The 17357-nt window shown below is 50.0% G+C and overlaps 1 protein-coding gene across 3 annotated transcripts in view; it reads right to left on the bottom strand.

Annotated features, from left to right (window-relative positions):
• The window catches only part of LOC146822665 (uncharacterized), a 550662-nt gene that overhangs the window by 41133 nt on the left and 492172 nt on the right, over positions 1–17357 (bottom strand). The window lies entirely within an intron of this gene.

The raw sequence follows: 17357 nt of genomic DNA, 5'->3' as shown, positions 1-17357 counted from the left end.
ACTAAACAAACTTCTCACTCACAGTACCACCACTAAATACTACACCAATCTAGTACTACATGAATCTAGCCATTCTCCTAGTACCACACACCCAACGACTAAATTGCTTTATACTCCAGAAGCAGTTTGCATCGCTTACTAAAAATAGTCAATTAGTCAAATAGTCAATTACCTAGCTATTCTACCTTGATAATGTGGATCTTTTACTCCTATTCCACAGTTTAAAGGTGAGGAGTTAAAAAAATAAAAATTAACATAATGGTATAGTTCTTGGATGGCTTGGAGAAGATGTACAACTTGCCTAGTACACCAAGTTACTTAACCTTCGGTAATGCCTTTTCTGGTAGAGACTATCCAGGTGTAGATTCCTTACCTTCAAATTATCCCCGGCCCCAGACTGGATCCTAAATTTTTCATGAACAGTATTACCTGCATGCGTAGCTTGCCTCTGCGTGACGTCGTCTGCACCGGAAAAGATGTGAGCACTGCCTATATAGGCACTACCCCAGTGTGCTGGCTGATACCAGTTTATTTTTGCAGCTTTCCACGACCGGAGCGTGGAGCCACGAAGAACACTGATCACTGGTGTGGAAAACTAGGGCCCTGAAAGGGGACAGTCCTGAACCTAGAAAGTAGACAGGCTGATTGACTAGCTTACATGATGGGGAGTGACAACTTTCGGCAGAAAGGAAGCTCTAGTGCAAAGAACCAGTTTGTCTGGGTAAATGTTCAGGTACGGAGACTTGAATGACAAATCCTGAAGGTCACTGACCCTTCGGGCAGATGTTATTGCCACCAGGAAGACCGCCTTGATGACAAGGAGCCTGAGAGGACAATAGTGCAATGGCTCAAAATAAGTGCACATCAGAAAAGAAAAAACAGATTAAGGTCCCACTGAGGCATGATAAAGGGCATGTGAGAAAGTGCCATCTTTCTTGCATGGTATGCCCCCACTTTTTGCTTAATTACTTTGACTAAGTGTGCCCTGGACTGCCAATCAGGTGCCCAGGGCCTATGGTTCCTTCCCTAAAACCCAAATTGGCAAACCCTGGCCACATATAAGCCCCTGGTAAATGGTACCCTAGGTACCCAGGGCCTTGTGACCAGGGAAGGCCTCCAAGGGCTGCAGCACTTACTGTGCCACCCTTAGAGACTAACACAAACACACTGCCCTTGTATGCTAAGTGTCTGGGTACAGGACAAAACAGTAGACATGAACACATCCCTGTGTGTCATGCCCACAACATACACTGCCATGGCATACATCAACCACCCCTCTATCTGGGTACCCTATGCCAGTGGTGTGGGCACAGGAGCATGAGCCCTGTGCCCCTACAGTGCCCAGGTCCATTCCTGGGGACTGTAAGTGCAGTGCTGCCATTTAAGAGTATATAGTGCTGGAAGCTCGTCAAACACGAACTCCACAGCACCATGATGGCTCCACTGAAGACTGAGAAGTTTGGCATCAAACTTCTCAGCACATTATACCCGCACTGATGCCAGTGCAGGATTTAATGTACCATGCACAACAGAGGGCATCTTAGAGATGCCCACTGAACCTAACCTACAATCCACGTCTGGTCTGAAGGGCTGCCTAGGCTGCCACACAGCAGACATATTGCTGGACCCCTGGGTAAAGAGCCATCCGCTCTTCTGGGCCTGCAACAATGCACATCTTGGACGAGGTGCTAGGTCTCCTCCCCCAGGATGGGCAGAGGAAGCTCCAAAGGCATGCCGCCTTTGTGAGCTTCTCCAGGCCACTTGCTGTACTCAGCAACTGGCCCCTACCGGTTCTAAACACTCACTTTGGCGGGAAGACTGGCCGGAAACCCCAAGGAAGGACAGGGGGTGTGCAAGCCTCTGCCAACCCCACCCCTCAGATGGGGGAGGCGAGGTGAAACACATCCCTGGGCTCTCGCCATCTTGAAGATGGGGAGCCCTGCCCAATCAGGATTAGGCCACTGCCCCCCTCCCACTGGAGAGTGGCAGGATAGGGGGTGTACCCACCCCAGGACAGGGACCCAGTGGTCCCTGCCCTTTACCTACCTGTAACGCCCCTAAATTTAGTATTTAGGGGCACCCTGAACCCTCCTTCCCCAGATTTCAGAATCCGAAGAAGAGCCAGAAGAAAGAAGACCTGCCCAGCAGCCGCTAAGAACAGGAAGACACCAACTGCTTTGGCCCCAGCCCTACCGGCCTGTCGACCCTCGAACCTGCTAAATCCCGGCACCTCCTGTGGCCAGCAACCTCACAAACCCGGAGGACCGGACTACCTTATGACTAAGCATCTGGAACAACCACGAGCAGTGGCTCTGCTCAAAGCAAGTATCTAACCCCTGGCATCAGCCTGGAACCACAAACCCTGCACCCGCCAAGCCTGGCCTGTGCTGGAGTGGACAAAGACCTCGAGAATGTCCCCCCGGCCACTGTGACCCCGAATCCGGCAACCAAGGACCCCCTCGACGCTCCCGACATCGCCTGCAGCCTCAGAACCAGGGACCCCCCCAACCGCAATCTGAGGGTGTGAGAAAGTGCCATCTTTCTTGCATGGTATGCCCCCACTTTTTGCTAAATTGCTGAATGTACTTCGATGAGTGTACCCTGGGTTCCTGCCAATCAGGTGCCCAGGGCCTATGTTCCTTCCTTAAACCACACAAACTCCAAATTGGCAAACCCTAGCCACATGTCAGCCCCTAGTAAATGGTACCCTAGGTACCCAGGGCCTTGTGGCCAGGGAAGGCCTCTAAGGGCTGCAGCACTCATTGTGCCACCCTCAGAGGCCCTGTACCCGTACACACACACTTCCCTTGCAGGCTGAGTGTCTGGGTGCAGGACAAAACAAAGTCGACATGGCACACATCACTGTGTACCATGCCCATCACCTACACTGCCAAGGCATATGTCAGCCACCCCTCTAGCTGGGTGCATTACGCCTATGGTGTGGGCACAGGAGCAGGAGCCCTGTGCCCCTACAGTACCCGGGTCCATTCCTGGGCACTGTAAGTGCAGTGCTGTCATTTAAGAGTACATGGTGCTGAGAGCTTGTCAAACACGAGTTCCACAGCACCATATTGGCAACACTGAAGCCTGGGAAGTTTGGTATCAAACTTCTCAGCACATTGAACCCACACTGATGCCAGTGTAGGATTTAATGTACTAAGCACCCCAGAGGGCATCTTAGAGATGCCCCCTTACAGCTAACTTACAATCCACGTCTGCTCTGAGGCTGCCCAGGCTGCCACACAGCAGACACGTTGCTGGACCCCTGGGTGGGAGAGCCCCGGCTCTCCCGGGCCTGCAACAATGCACATCCTGGGTGAGGTGAGAAATCTCCTCCCCCAGGATGAGCAAAGGGAAGCTTCAAAGGCAGGCCGCCATTTGGAGTTTCCCCAGGCCACTGCAACCCCCCACTCTGACGGGAAGCTTGGCCGGAAACCCCATACAAGGACAGGGGATGTGCCAGCCTGCCCACCCCACCCCTCAGGTGGGGGAGGCAAGGTGAAGCACATCTCCGGGCTCTCGCCATCTTGAAGATGGGAGGCCCTACCCTATCAGGATTAGGCTACTGCCCCCCCTCCCACAGGAGAGAGGCAGGATAGGGGGTGTACCCACCCCAGGACCAGGACCCATTGGTTTGTATTTCTTTGATCTTTTCCATTTTACCCCCTCTTCCTCCAGCCTCATCTTCCTGGCGGAGGTGGGTGGGTTCGCTAGTGAATCCAGAAAGATCTTCAAGCTGCAAAACTACACCGACAGGTAAGAAACTATTCGTTTTGCAGCGTGAATCTTTCTGGATTCACTATGCTGTGCATCGATTTTGTAGCGGTTTTCCTAGTTCTGTGGCGGCTGGGTGGTAGATGAGCGTTGGTCGTTGAAAATGTGCTGAAGCACCTTCTGTCCAACCTGTGCTTCCTTGTTCATCTGAATGTCCACGCAGTAGTGTTTCGTGAACGTGTGCACAGATGCCCAAGTTGCCGCGAGGCATATGTCCTGGATGGGCGTGTTCGCCAGGAAGGCCACGGTGGCCCCTTTCTTCCTTGTGGAGTGAGCCTGCGGCCCCTCCGCTAGCTCCTGTCCAGCCTGTTTGTGGCAGAATTGAATAGTGAGGGCAATCCACCTTGCGATGGTGCCCTTAGTCACTGGTCTACCTATGAAGCTAGTAGCAAAGGACACAAACAGCTGTTTCGACTTCCTGAGTTCCTTGGTTCTCTCAATGTAGTGCATCACCGCTCTTCTGGCATCGAGGGTGTGCAGTGCCTTTTCTGCGTTTGTAGTCGGGTTTTGGAAGAAACTTGGTATCTGGATAGCCTGATTTATGTGGAACGCCGACACTACCTTTGGCATGAAGTGTGGGTCCGTTCTCAGGACTATTCTATCTTTGTGAATCTGAATGTAGGGTTCCTGCAGCGTTAGCGCTTGAAGCTCGCTCACCCTGCGTAGTGAGGTTATTGCCACCAGGAAGGCTGTTTTCATAGTCAACATCTGCAGTGTGGCCTTGTGAATGGGTTCAAACGGTGCCCTCATGAGCTCCGTCAGGACCACATTCAGATTCCATGCCGGCGGCGGCAACCTTTTCGGGGGGGCCATCCTTTTGGCTCCTTCCATGAATCTCCTCACCACCTGCGAGCTGAAGAAACTTCCACCTTTTTCACCTCTGGTGTAGGCCACGATGGCCGCTAGGTGTACCCTTAGTGAGCTCGAGCAGAGGTTACTCTTTAGAAGGTGTGTGAGGTACCTCAGTACTGTTGAGTCTCTTGTCATTCTGTTTTGCAGGCCCTTTTTCCGGCACCACACAGTGAACCTCTTCCATTTTGCGCTGTAGCATTTTCGTGTAGTTGGTTTCCTCGCCTCCCGTAGCACTCGCATCGTGCTCGGCGGCAATCTTAGGTGCGCGAACTCTATGTCTTCAGGAGCCATGCCGCCAGGTTGAGGGTCTCTGGCTCTGGGTGCAGGACCTCTCCGTTTTGCATTGAGAGCAGGTCCTTCCTCCTCTCGAACCTGTATGGGTCGCCTTGTGCCATTTCTTGAATTTGTGAGAACCATGTCTGCCTCGCCCACTGCGGAGCCACCAGGATCAGGGTCATGTTGCTGGTTCTGCACTTGTCGAGCACTCTGTGCAACAGGGTTATCGGTGGAAAGGCGTAGGCAAATGTCCTCGACCAGCTTATCCATAGGGCATTTCCCTCGGATTGCTGATCTGGTTGCCTGGACGCGAAGCTTTGGCATTTTGCATTGTGGCGTGTTGCAAAAAGGTCTATTGTGGGAGTCCCCCATCTCCGGAAGAGTTTCTCCGTTTCCTGGCCATTGAGCTCCCACTCGTGTGATGCTGAGGTCTGCCTGCTTAGCCAGTCTGCCTCTACATTGTCCTTCCCCGGTAGGTGAATTGCCAGTAGATCTATCCTGAGAGGTATGGCCCATCTCCAAATCTCCTGAGGTAGGGATGAGAGCGGGAACGACTGTGTCCCCCCTTGTTTGTTGATGTAGAACATCGCCGTGGTGTTGTCTGTTTGGACCAACACCTTCTTGTTGAACAGGTGCCTCTGGAATGCCTTCAGGGCTAGCAGGATTGTTTTCAACTCGAGTTAGTTGATATGGCGGACCGCATCTGCTGGGGCCCATAGACCCCTCACTCTGAGGTTGTCCATGTGCGCTCCCCATCCCTTCTGCGATGCGTCCGTGGTAATGGTCACTGTTGGGATTGGTGGTGTCAGGCTTCTCCCTGCTGTTATGTTGCCTCTGTTCCACCAAGTTATCTCCTCCTGCACTGCGTGCGTAACAACCACTAGATCCTCCCAGCTTCCGTTTGCTTGTGACCATTGTTGTTGTAGCCATTCCTGGAATGGTCTCATGTGCAGGCGTACATTCGGCACCAGCTGGATACAGGACGCCATCATCCCCATCATCTTGCTCACAGCCCTCACTGTCAGAGCTCGCCCCTTCTGGTAGAGCTTCGCCTCCTTCAGTAGAGCCTCTGTCCTCCTCTCGCTGGGCACTACTGTACTGTTGCGGGAGTTGATCTTTGCCCCCAGGAAAATCTTCACCTGCTCTGGTTCCATCGAAGATTTTCCCCAGTGGATCGAGAATCCCATTTTTGTGAGGGTGTCTGTTACGCGTTTTGCGTGCCTCTCGCACTTTCCGCGTGAGTTTGCCTTGACCAGCCAGTCGTCCAAGTAGGGGTAGACATGTATTCCCTGCCTTCGTAGGTGCGCCGCTACCGCCGACAGGCATTTTGTAAAGACCCTTGGTGCTGATTTTAATCCGAAGGCCAGGGTCGTGAACTGGTAGTGTTCTTGTTCGATGTTGAATCTCAGAAGGCCCTTGTGCCTTCTGTTTATTGGGATGTGAAGGTAGGCATCCTTGAGGTCCACGGTGACCATGAAGTCCCCTTCTCTTATCTGTGGCAGAACCTCCTGGAGTGAAGTCATTTTGAACCTTTGCGTTCTGATGAACTTGTTTAGGTAACGGAGGTCTAGTATGGGTCTGAGGTCTCCGTCTACCTTCGGGACCACGAAGTAGTTTGAGTAGACCCCTTTGTTGCGTTCTCTGTTCGGCACTGTCTCTATGGCTCCCTTTTGCAGGAGTTTCCGCGTTTCTTCTCTGAGTATTGCCAGTTCTTGGGCCGATCTCAGTCTTCCCCTTGGTTTCCTGTTTGGAGGTCTTTTCTCCAAATCTACGCAGTACCCGTACTGCACAACGTTCTGTATCCACTTGTCTGTGGTTATACGCCGCCACTCCTGAAGGTAGAACCTCAGTCTTCCGCCTACTGGTGTCGTATGCTCGTAGGCTCTTGAATTTTCTCTTCCCCCTGATGACACTTTTTTGCGCCTCACCCTTGGGGTCCTGACGAGGGTAGGCGTCCTCTTGCGTGCTGAGTCACTTTGTCGAGGGCTGTTCGCCCCCTCTCCTCCTTTGGCCACGTCCGTTCCCTCTCCCGCGAAAGGACTGGCCCCGAGGTTGATATTGCCAGTTTTGCTTCTGTTGACCTTGTCCGTGACCTTCACCCTGCTGACCTTGTTGGAACGCCTGGTGCGACGTCCCCTGCTGGCTTCCTCCCCTACCGTAGGGTCTTCGAGGGATTTCCTCGCCTCATTCCCCTCAGCTGTAGGGCCCCCATGGACCTCGCCGTCTCGTTTTCTTTTTTCAGCTGGGTGAGCTTGTCGTCCACTGTTGCTCCGAACAGTGTCTCTCCATTGAAGGGGGTGCCAAGGATGTTGTTCTGCACTTCCGGTTTGAATCCCGAGATTCTTAGCCATGCATGCCTCCTCTCTGTGACCCCTATGGCCATGAGTCTTGCTGAAGTCTCTGCCCCATCCAACGCCGTCTTTATGCAGGAGTTGGCGATGTTTTTGCCTTCATCCATCAGGTGAGAGGCTCTCTGCCGGAATTCTTCTGGGAGGTGCTTTACTAACTCCCCCATCTCATCCCAGTGCTGGTACTGGTGTCTATTGAGGAGTGCATTTGAATTCGCCATGCGCCAGTGCATTGCGGCGTTCCTCTCGACCTTCCTTCCTGTGAGGTCAATCCTCCTGCTCTCCTTATCCGGGGGTGGGCCCGAAGTTGCTGGTACGTTGGCCCTTCTCCTGGCCGTGGAGGCTATGATGGAGTCCGCGGTCACGCTACCCTTGATGTAAGGGGGGTCCAGGGAGGAGTGCTTATATTTCTTCTCTGTCCTGGGCGTGATCGACCGGCAGGTTGCAGGTTCCTTGAAGGCTTCTCTCCCCGGATTCATCACGCTTTGTAGCATGGGGAGGAACTGGCTCCTTGTCTGGATGGGGAGCAGTGTCTCGACGAGAAAATCGGCTTTCGGTTTCTCCTCGTCGAGTTTGACGCCGAAGGCCATTGCTGCGCTCCTGACCACCATATTGTAGACCCCGATGTCGTCGGGTGGCGAAGGCCTCGAAGGGTACATGTCCACGGGCTCCTCCGGGTTTTCGGTGTCGAGATCGTGCCATTCGACGTCGTTGCTGGTAGATGCCGCCGATTCGTAGAACGACCGTTGGTCTTCTTCCTCGGCTTCTCCCTCATAATAGGGCTCTTCTTCCTCTTCGAGTTCCCTTGTCAGCCCTTCGGCGTCGAACTCGTCTTCGACCTCCTCGACGTCCGCTGATGGAACCGTTGGAATCTTGAATTCCTTCATTCTGGCGTCGAACTCCTTCTTTCTTTGAAGGATGTTCTCCATCTCGGCCTCGAGCCGCCTCTTCTTCTTCTCCATCTCGGAGATGCTTTCGGCGCCGACCGCGGGTCTTTTCGATGAACCTTGCGTCGACGTCGAACGTTCTTTCTGCGTCGATCGGCCCGTTTCATGGGATGATTTCGACGACCCTTGCCTTTCGGCGTCTTTCGGCACCGGGGAGTCCTTATCTAAGGATCCGCTCGGCCTCTTGTCCGTGGTTCCCCCTTTGGACGTCGAAGTTTTCGGCGCCGGGGCTCCCTTCGTGGACTTTGACTCAGATTTTCTCGAGTCACCCTCGTGTTGTCGAGGTACTTTTTGTTTTGCGCTCGACGATTCTCTTACCTAGTCTTCTTTTTTCTTGTCGGTCTCTACGACCGTGAAGTTTTCGGCTGTCTCGGCGACGTTGTCCTCGTCGTCTGAGGAGAGGCCCAGAGCGTAGAGCGTCGGGGGCTTCCCCTTGCCGTCCATGCTGGCGTTGGCCCTTCTCTGCCGCTCTCTCACCCTGAGTGTCTTCGGCGCGAAGGCTGAGCAGGCGTTGCAGTCGATACTCTGGTGATCGACCGGTAGGCAGAGGTTGCAGACCGGATGCTGGTCTCTCTGCGCGAACTTGTGGTGGCAGTTTGGGCAGAACTTGAATGGCGTCTTGTCCATTGCGCTCAGGGTCTGAGCGTGCATTCTCCAAGGCCGAAGAAAAGGGCGCTGGTCCTCCTTTCTTCGCGCTCCTGATGAAATCTTTTCCTTTCCTGATATCTTCTAGTGTTTCTATCGACGAAACTCGCTTTTCTTCCTTCTTCCTTCGAGTGTAATTCTGGAGCTTCCCGATGACGATCCAGACCCAACGGCGGAAAAAAGAATCTGAAGATGGCGCCCCAAAGGTGGGACTTCCGCAGGAAGCACGACGACGTCACGGGAGGTGCACCAAATGGTGTACGTCGACGCCCACCTGGGCTACAAAAAAAAAAAAAAAAAAAAAAACAAAGAAAAGACTACGAATCCGGACCCAACCACAAGATCGCGGAATAATGCACAGCATAGTGAATCCAGAAAGATTCACGCTGCAAAAAGAAAATTACAAGAAGAGCAAGAAGAACAAAGACCTGCCCTGCAGCTGCTAAAAAGAGAAGACACCAACTGCTTAGGCCCCAGCCCTACCGGCCTGTCGACTCTCGAACCTGCACCAGCGCGGCATCTCTCGTGGCCAGCAACCTCCCCAACCCCGGAGGACCTGGCTACCTTTTGGCTCTAAGCCCCTGGGACTCCCATGAGTAGAGGCTCTACTCAAGAAACCCATTTTTAACCCCTGGCAGCAGCCCGGAACCGCGGACCCAACACACTCTGCACCAGCCAAGCCTGGCCAGTGCCGGAGTGGACAAAGACCCTGAGGACGACCCCACGGCGACTGTGACCCCGAGTCCGGCACCCAAGGACCCCCCTCGACATCCCGGAAGAAGCCTGCAGCCTCAGAATCAAGTGCCACCCCAACCGCGATCAACCAGAGGGTAAGATTCCCGACGTCAAAAGGCAGCCCTGCACCCGGCGCCCTGCGGCCCCCTGTGCCCAATCCCGGGGTACCCACCTAACCTACAACTACCCAACTTACCTCTCGAAGTGGTGGTGGCACCTGAAACATCCTCGTCCCCGAGCCTGCAGCCTTTTTCCAAACCGGAACATTCCCATTGATTTCCATTGAGCGCCCGAAGGCTCAAAAGCACCCTGCACCCAGCCGCCCGAGTGGCCCTGGCAGTGCCCTCTCTACACTAACCTACTTCCCCACTTGCCCTGAGTAAGTGACCAGGAGCCCAGCTCCCACAGCCGCGTGGCTTGCCAGACAGCAGCCACCAACCAAGGCCCCCCCTATCCCTCATAGGATAACATTGGGCCTAACTCTCTCTGCACCCGGCCGTCCTGAAACCGCTGAGGGTGAACCAACTGTACCTACCTGACACTGGGGGACCCCTGAGTCCATGCCCGGAATTTCAACTCTGCCAGTCGAGTACTTACCCTTAAACCGCTAACTTCATTTTCCTCATAGGGTAACATTGACTGGCTTTTTCCTTCAAAAATCTTCTAAGTGTGAACTTTTCAAAACTGCAAAAATTCACCAAAAATCAGCCAAGTGACAAAAACGAATTTACTCACCTGCTTCTAGGTGAGCTCCCAGTGCTGGATCTTGGTGCCCAGCCCTGACCCTGAAAAGTGTTCACAACTATACTTACCTCTAACTCATTTTTCTCCCATAGGAAACCATTGTCTGCTTTTCTGTGAAATTTCTTCTAAGTGTCTATTTGTGCAAATTTGAAATATTCTTTTAAAATCGTACCATTTCTGCAAAATAAAATTACTTACCTGTTTTTGATAAGGACCCCAGTCCTGGGTCTAGGTACCCAGTCCTGGATTACTAAAGTAACGATAAAGTACTCTACCTGCAATTTGAATTTCTTGCCATAGAGATCCATTGAATGTTTTCCTTGAAATATTTTCTAAGTGCTAACTTTTGAAATAGCTAATTATTTAAAAATCATTACAGTTATTAAGTCGACTTTCATCACTTGATTCTGAATACTGACCCAAGGCTGGTTCTAGGAGCCAGACCTGGAATTCCAAAAGTAATCTGAAAAGTCATTTATTACAAATAACCTGAATTTACCATTGAGCTCAATGCATGGTTATGTTTAGGAAATAGGATTGTTTATTGCAACCAACTGTGACTGTTTACACAAATTTATTGCTGAAGACAAAAGTATTTATATTCAACCTCTCATTCTGAGAAAGTATATTTTTACCCCCTTTGTGGTTCTAAAAATAAAACAAGCATATATTTTATATATATAAACCATTGGCCTAGAGTTCAGTTATTGAGTGTGTGAAACCATTTGCTGACTGAGTGTGTACAATAAATGCTTTACACTGTCCTCTGGTACTGCCTTACTGCTCGACCAAGCTACCACTTTTGAGAGTAAGGTCATACCTAACTTTGACCTCTATCAGCCTCTGGGGGACTGTGGACTCTGTACACCCTGTACCTATTAGGGAACAGTATATACAGAGCCACTTTCTCACAGAGGGTAAGAATTCCCAACACCAAATGGCACCCCGGCGCCCTGCGGCCCCCTGTGCCAGACTCCTGGGTACCTACCTATCCTCCAACTACCCAACTTACCTCTTGAAGTGGTGGGCACACCTGAAGAATCTTCGTCCCTGAGCTTGCAGCCTTTGTTCGTCCTTAAGCTTTTCCATTGTAAAACATTGAGCGCCCGGCGGCTCAAAAGCACCCTGCACCCAGCTGCCCGAGTGGCCCTGGCAGTGCAACTTCTACTCCTACCTACTTCCACATTAGACCTGAGCTAGTGACCAGGAGCCCAGCTCCCACAGCCGCGTGGCCTGCTAGTCAGCAGCCACCAACCAAGGCCTCCCTGCCTCCCATAGGAGAACATTGGGCCTAACCCACTCTGCACCCGGCCTCCCCAGTGCCGCTGAGGGTGTAACAACTGTACTTACCTGACCCTGGGAGACCCCCGAGTCTGTGCCCAGAACCTTAACTTTGCCAGTCGAGTACTTACCCAAAAGCCGATAACTCACTTTTTTTTCCATAGGGTAACATTGACTGGTTTCTTCTGAAATTTCTTCTAAGTGTTGAGTTTCTAATCTTTAAAATATTCACCTAAAATCTGCCAAGTAACAAAAACGGAAATAACTGCTATTAGGAGAGATCCCAGTGTTGGATCTTTGTGCCCAGCACTGACCCTGAAAAGTACTCACAACCGTACTTACCACCAACTCAAATTTCTTCCATAGGAAATCATTGACTGTTTTTCTGTGAAATTTCTTCTGTCGATTTTTGCAAACTACAAATATTCTTTAAAAATCGTACCAACTGTGAAAACGTAATTACTTACCTGTTTTAGACAGATGTCTCAGTACTGAGCCTAGGAGCCCAGCACTGGATTACAAAAGTAATGAGAACATACTTTACCCGTAACTTGAATTTTCTTCCATAGGAAACCATTGACTGTTTTTCTATGAAATTTATTCTAAATGACGATTTTGCAAACATCTAAATGTTCCTTAAAAATCGCCAGTATAACTTTAGTGCAGTTTCTCAACTGCTTACAGGTGGTACACTAGTGCTGGATCTAGGATCCAACACTGACCTAGAAAAAGAACCCATAACACCACTTACCTGATAAGTAAATTTCATTCCATAGGATAACATTGGTAATTTGATCAGAAAAAGTTTGTCAACTTTTAAAATAGCAAAATATTGCTTAAAAATCCCAACAGTAACTAAAACATATTTACTCACTTGTTTCCAAGAACTGTCCCAGGACTGAATCTAGGATCCAGTCCTGGAGTTAGAAAAGTAATCCTGAAAGTAATCAATTGCATATAATTTAAAATTCCCATTGAGCTCTATGTATTATTGTGTTTGAAATTATGTTGCCTATTGCAACAACCTGTAACTATTACCTACAAATGTCAATTGCATATTGCAAAGTATTTAACTAGGGCATCTCATTTTGAGAAACTATATTTTAATACCTATTGTTGGTTCTAAAATAAAACAACCATATATTTTTAAACAAACCATTGGCCTAGAGTTCAGTTCTTGAGTGTGTGTGACCATTTGCTGACTGAGTGTGTACAACAAATGCTTAACCATGTCCTCTGATACTGCCTTACTGCTCGACCAAGCTATCACTTTAGGGATTAAGGTTATATCTAACTTTAGCCTCTGCCAAACCTCTGGGGACTGTGGACTCTGTGCACACTGTACCTATTTGGGAATAGTATATATAGAGACACTTTCTTACATGCCAAAAGTGAAAGAGGGTTGCAAACTTTTCAAGAACCAATTAACATCAGCAGTTTTTTTATTCGTCAAATAGCACATATGAAGCAGAGCTCTGTAACCCAGAAACTTAAGCATAATAAGGAAAAATGGAAAATACAGATGAAAAACCATCAAATAAACCATAACCCAACAAACCCCCCCCAAATCGCACTAAAGTCTGCCCCAGAGCAGCACATTAATAGAAAATGCGCCTTCGTCAATGATTGTAGCATACCATCACACATAGGACCACGTCTTGCACCAACAGAGTGGAGATTAAACCGGGTCGAGGGGCTCTGCCGTAGAGACGGGCACCAACAGCAAGCCTCGATAGTCCGCCCATCGCTTCCAAAATTTAAAATGTTTGTGCGGGCACCCTCTTGCTGTAAAAAAATGGGGCTCTCCAAGCCCATGCAAAAGTCCAGGCCGTTCTTCCATGCGGACACCGAGAGTGCTACCGGTGACCTCCATTCCCTAGCAACATCTTGTTGAGCCAGAGTGAACGCAAGCGTTTGTATATGTTGCCCCCCAACCCCTTCTATAACATGTAAGAGTACCAGCTTCAGAGAACAAGGAAGATCCCAGCCCAATACCTCTGAGAGGCAGGCCATAACTCCCTCCAAAAGCGTGTGAAGGCAGAGCAGCGCCAGACCGTGTGCATCAGGGTACCCTCCTCCCATTCGCATCCGAGCCATACAGGGGAGCCCACCAATCCCGCCCTCCACAATCTAACCCTTGTGAAATATACCCGATAAATACTTGAACTTGATAAGGCACAAACGTACTGCTATTGCAGCCCCCCGCAGGGAGGCCAGAGCCTTCGTCCAGTCCTCCTCCTCCTCCAGTGGCCCAACATCGCCCTCCCAGGACTCTGAGCTTCTGCAGTGTGGGGGTGCTATGGGTAACCAGGGATTGGTAGATTTTGGAGATCTTTTGATCTTGGAGATCCACCATAAACACCTTTGCCTGAATCAGGCTGAACTCAGCTAGTGACTCCAATCCCTCAAAACTAGGGGAGATGGCAGGCCTGAATTGCAGATATTTATAGAATTGGGTTCTCTGTAGATCTTGAAAGGACTTCAGGACCGGCCCCCGGCATTACGTCTCCCAGAGTAGAGATACCAATACTATCACAGCCATGAAACCCAGATAGAGTAGCCAATTGTGACAATCGCCCGTTATTCTAGAGGGGAGTCTCACGCGTCAATCTATTCCACCACCCACATCCTTCGTAATGCTTGCCTCCAGATTTGAAAAACAACCTTCGTAACCGACGGCAATAAGTTAAGAAGCGGTGCCGAGTAGAGTATAGTGTGCAAAGAAAAATGCCCCATACACCTCCGTTCAACAGCATAAGCAGGGTCGGCCCTATCCCGTACTAACATTCATTTAAGACGAGCAGGTGTGAGGCCATACAGTACGATAAAATGTCAGGTCGCCAGTCCCCCACAGTACGTAGATTGGAAGCACGTCCGTAATGCAACTCTCGCCGCTCCATCGGCCCACAAAAACTGTCCCAGGGCCGCATTCACCTGTCAGAATCATCTGAGAGGAATCGGGTAGGGGTTATTTTGCAGGTGGTATAGTAAACGGGGGAGCAAGACCACCTTAAAAATAGCTGATCTACCATAGATGGACAGGGGCATATGAGACCAAGTCTTAAGATCCTCCCATACACGTTACCATACTGGAGCCAAATTTCTGTCCAAAGACACAGTAGGCGAGTCTGACAAAATGTCTCCCAGATATCTCCCCCCCCCCCCTGTAACAAGCGGAACAGACTAGGCCCAGGAGCCCAGACCCGCTGTCTCCCCAGGGACCCACAGAGTGGACTTCCGGGGGTTCATATATCCAGACAACTCCCGAAGATCTGCATGATGCGAAGCAACCTCGGCCCATCCGGTTTAAAATTGGTAAGAGAAAAAAGCACGTCGTCAGCGTACACTGCAATACGGTCCTACAATCCGTGCGCCCATTCAAAGCCAGTCACCCGTGCATCGATTCGCACCCAGGCGTCCCATAGCCAATGCAAATAAATGAGGAGGCAAGGGGCAACCCTGTCTGGTGCCACGTCCAATGGAAAATGTGGAGGTAGAACCAGCTCCACGAACCGCCACTATAAGGTCAGTGAAAAGCAATGTCAGGTAGTACAAGAAGCATGGTACGAAATTCATCCTGCGCAAGAGCGCGAATAAATACCCCCAATTGAGGGAATCAAATGCCATGTGAGAAAGTGCGCAAGAAAGTGCCATCTTTCTTGCATGGTATGCCCCCACTTTTTGCTGAATTGCTGAATGTACTTTGACTGAGTGTGCCCTGGACTCCTGCCAATCAGGTGCCCAGGGCCTATGTTCCTTCCCTAAAACACACAAAACTCAAATTGGCAAACCCTGGCCACATGTCAGCCCCTGGTAAATGGTACCCTAGGTACCCAGGGCCTTGTGACCAGGGAAGGCCTCGAAGGTCTGCAGCACTCATTGTGCCACCCTTAGAGGCCCTGTACCCTTACACACAAACACTGCCTTTGCAGGCTGGGTGTCTGGGTGCAAGACAAAACAAAGTCGACATGGCACACATCCCTGTGTGCCATGTGTGAGAAAGTGGCTCTGTATATACTGTTCCTTAATAGGTACAGAGTGTACAGAGTCCACAGTCCCCAAGGGTTTGACAGAGGCTAAAGTTAGATATAACCTTACTCTCTAAAGTGGTAGCTTGGTCGAGCAGTAAGGCAGTATCAGAGGACAATGTAAAGCATTTGTTGTACACACTCAGTCAGCAAATGGTCCCACACACAATAACTGAACTCTAGGCCAATAGTTTATATAAAAAATATATGCTTGTTTTATTTTAGAACCAACAATTGGAATTAAAATATACTTTCTCAGAATGATTGAGATGCTTTATATAAATACTTTTGCAATATGCAATTGACTTTTGTAAACAGTTACAAGTGGTTGCAATAGGCAACACTATTTTAAACACAATGCATTGAGTTCAATGGAAGGTTCATGTTATTTGCCACAGATTTCTTTTAGGATTACTTTTGGAATTCCAGGACTGGATACTAGATTCAGTCCTGGGTCAGTACTTGCAATCACGTGATGAAAGTCGACTTAATTACTGTGATGATTTTTAAACAATATTTAGCTATTTTAAAAGTTGACACTTAGAAAATATTTCATAGAAAACAGTCAATGATTCCCTATGGCAGAAAATGCAAGTTACAGGTATAGTATGTTCTCGTTACTTTTGTAATCCAGTACTGGGTACCTAGACTCAGTACTGGGACCTTTATCCAAAACAGGTAAGTAATTACGTTTTCAGATATTATACGATTTTTAAAGAATATTTAAAGATTGCAGAAATTGACACTTAGAAGAAATTTCACAGAAAAACAGTCAATGATTTCCTATGGGAGAAAATTGGGTTACTGGTAAGTACAGTTGTAAGTATTTTTCAGAGATAGTGCTAGGCACCAAGATCCAGCACTGGGAGCTCACCTAAGAGCAGGCGAGTAATTTCGTTTTCGTTACTCGGCTGATTTTTGGTGAATTTTTTAAGATTTGAAAAGTCTAAACTTAGAAGAAATTTCAGGAAAAATCCAGTCAATGTTACCCTATGAAGAAAATAGAGTTATCGGTTTAAAGGTAAGTACTCGACTGGCAGAGTTGAGGTTCTGAGCATAGACTCGGGGGTCCCCCAGGGTCAGGTAGGTACAGTTGGTTCAGCCACAGCGACTCTAGGGCGACCGGGTGCAGAGTGAGTTAGGCCCAATGTTATCCTATGAGGGATACGGGGGCCTTGGTTGGTGGCTGCTGACTGGCAAGCCACGCGGCTGTGGGAGCTAGGCTCCTGGTCACTTACTCAGGGCAATTGGGGGAAGTCGGTAGGTGTAGAGGTTTCACTGCCAGGGCCACTCGGGCGGCTGGGTGCAGGGTGCTTTTGAGCCTTCGGGCGCTCAATTGATTTCAATAGGAAATCTCCGGTTTGGAAAAAGACTGCAAGCTCGGGGACGAGGATTCTTCAGGTGCCACCACCACTTCGAGAGGTAAGTTGGGTAATTGGAGAATAGGTAGGTACCCTGGTATTGGGCACAGGCACCACGTGCAGGGGTGCCTTTTGGTGTCGGGAAATCTTACCCTCTGTTGATCGCGGTTGGGGGGGCTCCTTGTTCTGAGGCTGCAGGCTTCTTCAGGAGTGTCGAGGGAGGTCCTTGGGTGCCGGACTCGGGGTCACAGTCACCGTGGGGTCGTCCTCGTGGTCTTTGTCCACTCCGGCACTGGCCAGGCTTGGCCAGTGCAGTGTGCTGGGTTCGCGGTTCCGGGCTGCTGCTAGGGATTAGAGGTAGGTTTT

Source organism: Triturus cristatus, chromosome 5_2 (genome assembly GCF_964204655.1).
Source record: "Triturus cristatus chromosome 5_2, aTriCri1.1, whole genome shotgun sequence".
Taxonomy (NCBI): Eukaryota; Metazoa; Chordata; class Amphibia; order Caudata; family Salamandridae; genus Triturus; species Triturus cristatus.
Note: the sequence above shows the minus strand (reverse complement) of the source record. Positions and strands in the feature narration are given on the sequence as shown.